Raw genomic sequence first — 7,012 nt, 5'->3', positions numbered from 1 at the left:
TGCCTGTGTTCAGGATGGTTCCTCTCAGACACATTTCTGCTCTGAGCTTGCAGCCTGTTCTTGGTAATTTAGATACAGAAATGCGTTTGACTTAAGACTTCATGTCTTGCTATGACATCTGTACCCGTTTATAAATTCATGACTTGATTTGTGTTTATTCCTTATGCAGTGTGTTGTGCGTCAAGTGTTTAAATAAAATAATTTTTTACTTGGTCTCTTGGCTGTCTCCTCTGTAGCTGTAGGAAAGTCATCCTGAAGGGCAAAGAATGCCTTTAAACCCTGCCCTTTGGCAGGGGGAAGTCCTTCCCCGTGTCCTGGCACTCCAGGCCCTTGTAAATCATCTCTCTCCAGTTTCTTGTTGGCTCCTTCAAGTGCTGTGAGGCCACTCTGGGGTCACCCCAACCTTCTCCTGTGCAGGTGAGCCCCCCCAGGTGTCCCAGCAGAGCTGCTCCATCCCCTGAGCATTTGGTGCCTCTGGATTCTCCAGCAGCCCCAGGTCCCTGCTGGGCTGGGCTCTGCAGGTGGGGCTCACCTGGGCACAGGGGCAGAGGGGCAGAATCCCCCCTTTCCTGCTGCCCATGCTGGGAACAGGGTGGTTCTGGGGTGGGAGAGCTGTCCCTGCTCAGCTCGGGGTGCGTGTGGGGCCTGGGCAGAGGTGTTGCACAAGCTGGGGTCTGATGCTTTTGCAGAATTCCCAGAAGTAAGGCACAGGGTGTCAGCAGCGGCTGTTCCCAGTCACTGGGTCACTGCTGTGTACTCAGGGCTTGCACTCACAGGAAGGTGACGTTCTGCCCTGGCCACTCTGAGCAAGAAAAGCTCCTGAGAGCAAAGTTTCCAAATGTGCTCTGGAAATAGATCCTGCAGGGCCAGCTGCTCTGTGCCCTCACGTGTGCTGTGGGAGGTGCTGCCAGCGCTGCAGCCCTGTCCCTCAGCCCGTTTTCCATCCTCTGGGGAGGACTAACAGAGCCCTGAGCTCTGCCAGGGGCTCTCACTGCTACTGCTCTGAAAACAGAGGCTGCTGGAAGGGTAAATTCAAAAAACATGGGGCAAGCCATGGAAAGAGCGTTTATCCTAAAGGGAGGTACGGCTGGTGGGCACACGGAGTCAGATTTCATTAACAGATAGAAACCACATGCATGTCACGTGCTCTTTGACAGCAAAACTCCTGATTATTCTTAGGTGAGAAGCGCAACAGATTTTTTTCCCATGGAATTTTTGTCAGTGTTCCAAACTTTGGAGCAAACCTGTGGTTTGGCAGCTGGTGGGTTGCCTTATGAGCCCTGTGTTTAGTAATTTTACCTGTTATTTTTACACTGTATTTACCCCTATGGTACATGAAGATACCCTGGGCTTCAGTCCTTGTTAACCTCTGGTGGCTCCTGCCCAGGTCCCTGTTCCCACAGCTGAGCACAGACCCCGCTGTCCCTGACATGCTGGTGTTGTATGGGGTGTGCATGGCATTCAGACTTTTCCTGCTTCAGAGAGCCCTTGTGTCCAAGCTCCTCAGGACAGTCCCTTTGCCACATCCAGCAAATGTCCTAAACCTCGTGGTTCAGCTTTGGTTCAGCTTTTCCCTCCCTGCTCTCCCAGGGACAGCCATCACCTTCCTCGCTGTCAGCAGCCTGTCCCGTGCAGAGTGTCCCTGGGCCCTGGCAGGGGCTGAGCCCCGGCCCTGGAGAGGGGAGCTCTTCCAGGAAGGAGCAGCACAGCGTTTTCCTGGCGCTGTGTGTGTGTCCTGGCTGGGTGAGGGGACGGAAGGGATGAGGCCATGTGCTGTGCTCTCTATTTCTGGCTGCAGAGGCACGGTGTGCCCTGAGTCACTGTCCGTGTCCTGCTCACCCTCAGGTAGCATTCCCAGGTGTTCCACAGGGCTGTCAGAAAGGCTGGAGTGTGAGGAGAAGGGAGGGATCACAGAGCCCTTCTCAGCTGCTGACAGCCCTGAAGAGCCCTGGCAACGTCAGCTTTAGACATCTGAAAGCAGCGATGGGTTTTTCCCCCAAAATAGAAACAAAAGAACCTCTTTGATAGCTGAATCACCTCCTGACTGAAGAAAGTGTCTGTTCTATTGTGTTCTTCGTGCTGTGATCCAGTAATTGCTCTCTGGCTTTTTAAGGAAAGATCTAGAGCTAACCCAACGCTTCAGGCAGCTTCTCTGCACTCTGGGAGCACTTTTGCAGGAACCACTTTTGGAGTCATGTCCGAAATGTTGCTGCCTGCAGAGGACCTTGGGAATGGGTGCTCCGTGCCCCGGGCTGAGGAGCCACAGTGGCACTGGTGGGAATTTGGAAAAGGCTTTGTCTGTTACTGGGGCCCAAGCCAGGGATCACATCTCGTTTGGTGCCTGACTCACTGTTCCATAGAGCAGGAGCTGGGAGCAGCTGAGGGTGACTTTGGAGATCACCTCCTGGTTATTTGCCTGAGAGCTGGGAATTCCATCCTGTTCCAGTCAGATTTATGGCAACCAGCCTTTCAGGTTATCACTGCCTTTGACACAAATGGTTGGTTGCTCTGCCCAGTCCCTGCCAGTTTGCTTCAGGGCTGGGTCATGGCATTGCAGAGGTCCTGGGCACTTCTTCCCAATGGGAATTGCTGTTGGAAGGAACCAGGTGTGCCACTCTAGTCTTTCAGGTTAAATTGGGAGCTAAATGTTCGTCACCTTGTTACTGTAATGAAAACCAAATAAATCTCTGCCTTGCCACGTGCTGCATTGTCTGATGCTGGCCTCTCCAAATGTCTCCCAGCTTCTCCCACCACAAAGTGTCTCTTCCCTGGGCAGGCTTTGCTCTGGGGACATTGGTGTTGCTTCTCTGTGCCGTGCTGTCCATCCAGAGAGGGCCCTTTGTGCTGCTTTCACACCTCGGCAGCAACAAACTCTGAACGTCCTCCCAAAATATTCATTTCCAAGTTACCTTTGAAGGGAGCTTGTATTATAAATAAATGGAATTGCTCATCCCTCTGCTTCTCTCAGATTAAAGTGAAATTATCTTGATCTCAGGAGTCAGAGAAGACACCTGTCAGGCACAGCATGAGTGAGTCATATCTGTGACAGCAAGATTTCTCTCAGTGACACTTCCTTAAATGTCAAAATCTCATTCCCATTCCGCTGGAGCTGCTCCGCTCTCCAACTTCAATTAAAAACTTCGGAATAATTCCAAACATTTATGGGTTTGTCCAGCCTCACCCAGATTTTAATTGCTACCTGTGCATTTTCCTCAGAGAGGAGAAGTTATAAACGTGTCCCAGCGGAGCCGTGAGTCACTGCCTGGCAAGGTGTGGCTGCGGGCCCTGCGCTCCTGGGCTCTCAGTCCTTCCCCACGGGGCACTGCCAGCACGGACAGCACTCATTCCTCAGCACTTCTTCCTGCGGGGAACCAGGGTGGATGCTTAAGGCAGGGGGAAAAGAAAAGCACTTCACTTTTCAAAGGAAATGTTTGAATTCCTCTGTGAACACTCCTGTTGGGGAAACACCCATTTATTTCAGAGAATCAGGGAATATCCTGAGCTGGAAGGGACCCAAGGATCATCCAGTCCAGCCCCTGTCCCTGCACAGACACCCCAAAATCCCACCCTGGCATCCCTGGCAGCGCTGTCCAAGCTCTCCTGGAGCTCTGGCAGCCTGGGCAGTGCCCATTCCCTGGGGAGCCTGGGCAGTGCCAGCACCCTCTGGGGATGAGCCTGAGCCTGCCCTAGCCCAGCTCCAGCCCTTCCCTGGGTCCTGTCCCTGTCCCAGGGAGCAGGGATCAGAGCTGCCCCTCGGGAGGAGCTGCAGACCCCAATGAGTCTCCCTCACTTGGGGTCGGCTGCAGGGAGAAGCCCCCAAACCACTTGTGTGGGATGACATAAATGTAGGAAATGGCATTTTTCCTTGATGCAGCTTCTCTAGTTTGGGATACTGAAGGCTTGGATGAAGACTCCTTTTCTCCTATTTCCTTGCTGATGGCAGGCTGTGATTTCAAGAGGGTTAAAGGATCAAAGAGCCATATGGGCCAAACTCAGGAGCTGAAAATGAACAGGATTAGCAAGCCCTTCTACGTTCCTTGTTGGCTGCTGAAGGAAATGCACATCCCAGCAGCAGTGTCTTAGAAAACCCTTGGGGTGCTCTGCTTGCCAGGCTTTGGCATGGAAAAAGTGTTCAGCAAAACTCTTAAAAATGAGGGGATTTTTAAGGGAGGTGGGACTGAACAGGTGCTCCCTGCACTCTGTCCAATGGGTGATGGTAAGTTTGGTTGGCTTCCAGATCCATTATCCTCTTAAATAGTTGTTTTTTTCAGTTATTCAGTTATTTTTTTCCCTTTATTCATTTTATTCAGAATAACAGAGGAGTGGCTTAGCTGTAGTGAAATACTGGAGAAAATTCAGTGCTGAAGCAAGTAGCACTGACATATGGTGGAGCTAAATTGGGTTGGAAGTCTCAGGAAGAATCCTTGAGGAGTTGGTGGATGTTGGTAACAGAATATGTTACTATGGGCTCCATAGAGTGCAATTGTTAAAACTCCTCTGTCTCCAGCCTGTGTGCCCTGTGCACCTCGTAGTGACAATGGTGTGTGAAGGGGAGGGAGTTCCAAACCAGGGACAGCGGCTTTGGGTATTTTTATTGCCCCAGGAGAGTCGTGGAGACAGGGCCCTTCTCTCTGTGACTCCCAGAGCTGTGGCACTGAGGCTGCTTTGTGCTCCAGCCCTGGGGACAGAGGGACAGCCCCGTGTCCCGCAGGGAGCTGCTGTTCCCTGAGTCCAGCTGTGCCCCGCAGGCCGAGGCCGTGGGGGCTCCCAGGGCACGGGGGCACGGCTGTGCACCCTCCCACAGCCCCCAGCAGCCCCTCTTGTCCCCAGGGCTGGTGCCAGCCAGGCAGCCGTGTGCTGAGAGCACCACCCAGGCTTCCACAATGTGAGACATGGCTCTGTAAAGAAGAGAACAGCAAGGTTGTTGCTTGGGATAGCTACAACTGGAGCTGTAAAACATGGGAGGAAATAGACTCAGGAGCCTTCAGCTGTGTCCTGGGCTCTGAGTGCTCTGCTCCCACGGTGCTGTGGCTCCCCAGTGTCCCTGGGGTGTGCAGTGTGGTGTTGTGCTCAGGCACACGCACAGGGATGGGGACAGGAGCCTGGGACACCACAGCCCATCGTCCTGAGCTGCACAGAGGAGCCCCCAAATGTTCCCGTGCCAGAACGTGCAGTGCCACGGACACTCACAGAGCTGGAGCGTGTCCCTGTGGTGCTGCTGTGCTGCTGTCCTGCCCCTGGTCAGCTGAGGAAGTGTCCCTGGCCTGTGTCCTGGAGCGTGTGCTGGGGGAACAGCACGAGCTGTGAGACACAGCTGGCCCTGGGCCCGGAGCAGGGCAAACAGCACCCACACAGCACAGCTCAGCTGCTGCTCGCAGGGGTTTGGGCTGCCCTGTGTGCTCACCACAGCCCTAGGAAGTGTTTGCAGCCACTGGGGAAGCAGAATATCCTACTCATAAAGAATGCAAATTCTATTAGCAGTGCAACTTGTCTCAACTATTGAACTCTTTAAAGTCGTAATTCCGAAGTGAGGCCTTTTCCATTGATTCATTTCCATCTCAATGCCATAGAAGTTACTGACAAGGCCACACCTATAAAAACACCCATGAGGCTGGTTGTTGAGCTGTATTACAAGCCCTGGCTGGTTACCTGGGCAGGTACTGTCAGGGAGCTTGGCTGTGGCTGGAGCTGCTGGGCTCCAGTTCCTCCCTCTTTGCTGGTTTGCTTTGCTGTCACCCAGGTACGCTCCAGATGGGCGGGTACGTTTTGGCTATACCTTCAACTCATTCCACTGTTGCAGCACACATCATTCTGAGCTTTACTGGTTTTTGCTCAGTGTTTCCAAGGTTGAACATTTCCTCTTTATCCTCACACCAATATTTTTGTCAGCATTCTCTTGTGTCTGTCCTATTGGGGCTTCCCCTTGGTGGTGAGCAGGGCAAGAAAACACCCCAGGTTCATGTTCTGAGGGGGATGTGGGGTTAGGGTTAGATGTTGTGAGGCACCATCAGTGTGAGGGGATGAGCTGTGCCCATGTCAAAGCCCCTGTCCTGCAGCTGGCTGTGGCCCAGGTGAGCCCCCTGACAAAGGTGTGCAGGTGCCTGCACAGGCTCTCTGCACTCAGCACACCAAAACCAGGCACTGCACTCCTCATTTTACAGATTTCCGTGTTCAAACCTTTTGTCTGAGGCATGTTATACATATGACTTCTTGAATCATCCCAGGCAACCCCCAAATCCGTCTGGAGGGCTCCAGCACAGCCACAGGGAGCAGGCAGCCCTGGGTTCTCCAGATCTGAGTGATGAACAGTGAGATTGTGTCAGCCAGAAGGTCCTAGAAGGAGAACACCTTTCCCTGGAGAGCTGGAAGCCCTGCCCTGAGCCGTGCTGCTGAGTGCTGTCTGTCAGCCCAGTTTCACTTGGAGCTGCTCCCTGCTTTCACTCCGTTCTGCACAAACCTCTCCATTACTGGCATGCACAAGTACCACGTCCCCATCCCAAATTCAGTGCTGGGTTCCAGGCACTCTGATATAAACTGAAAGAGGAGATGTTTTCCCCTCTAATCAAAGCAAAGCTGTTCTCTCCAGGGATCCCAAAGACGTGGGAAGCAGTGGGGGAGAGCTGAGCTTACTAATGAGCTCTACACCAAAGGCTCTTTTATGGCAGATGGTTTTTTATTAGGAAGTTGAGCTGCTTAAAGTCAAAGAAAGGGAACTTATTTTGAAGAAGGATCAGACTAGGTGCTGATCTGGGGAAGGAGGTGTGCACACCTGCTAGAAACAACTGCACCAATGAAAGGGTGTTCTCCAGAAACCCAGAAGTGCCCTTCTGCCTGTGCAATCAGAAGGGAATTGCTGTTTCTGCTGAGAGGAGTGCTGCTGGGGTTGGAAAAGCTGCTGTCTCCCACCCTGGCTGCTGAGAGCTCCTCGTGTCTGAGGAATTGGGTGAGTTTGATGTGTCTTTGTGCAGCCTCCTCCTGCCTGGCACTGCCTGAGCAGCTCCATGGAGGGGGT

Source organism: Serinus canaria, chromosome 6 (assembly GCF_022539315.1).
Source record: "Serinus canaria isolate serCan28SL12 chromosome 6, serCan2020, whole genome shotgun sequence".
Classification (NCBI taxonomy): Eukaryota; Metazoa; Chordata; class Aves; order Passeriformes; family Fringillidae; genus Serinus; species Serinus canaria.
Note: the sequence above shows the minus strand (reverse complement) of the source record.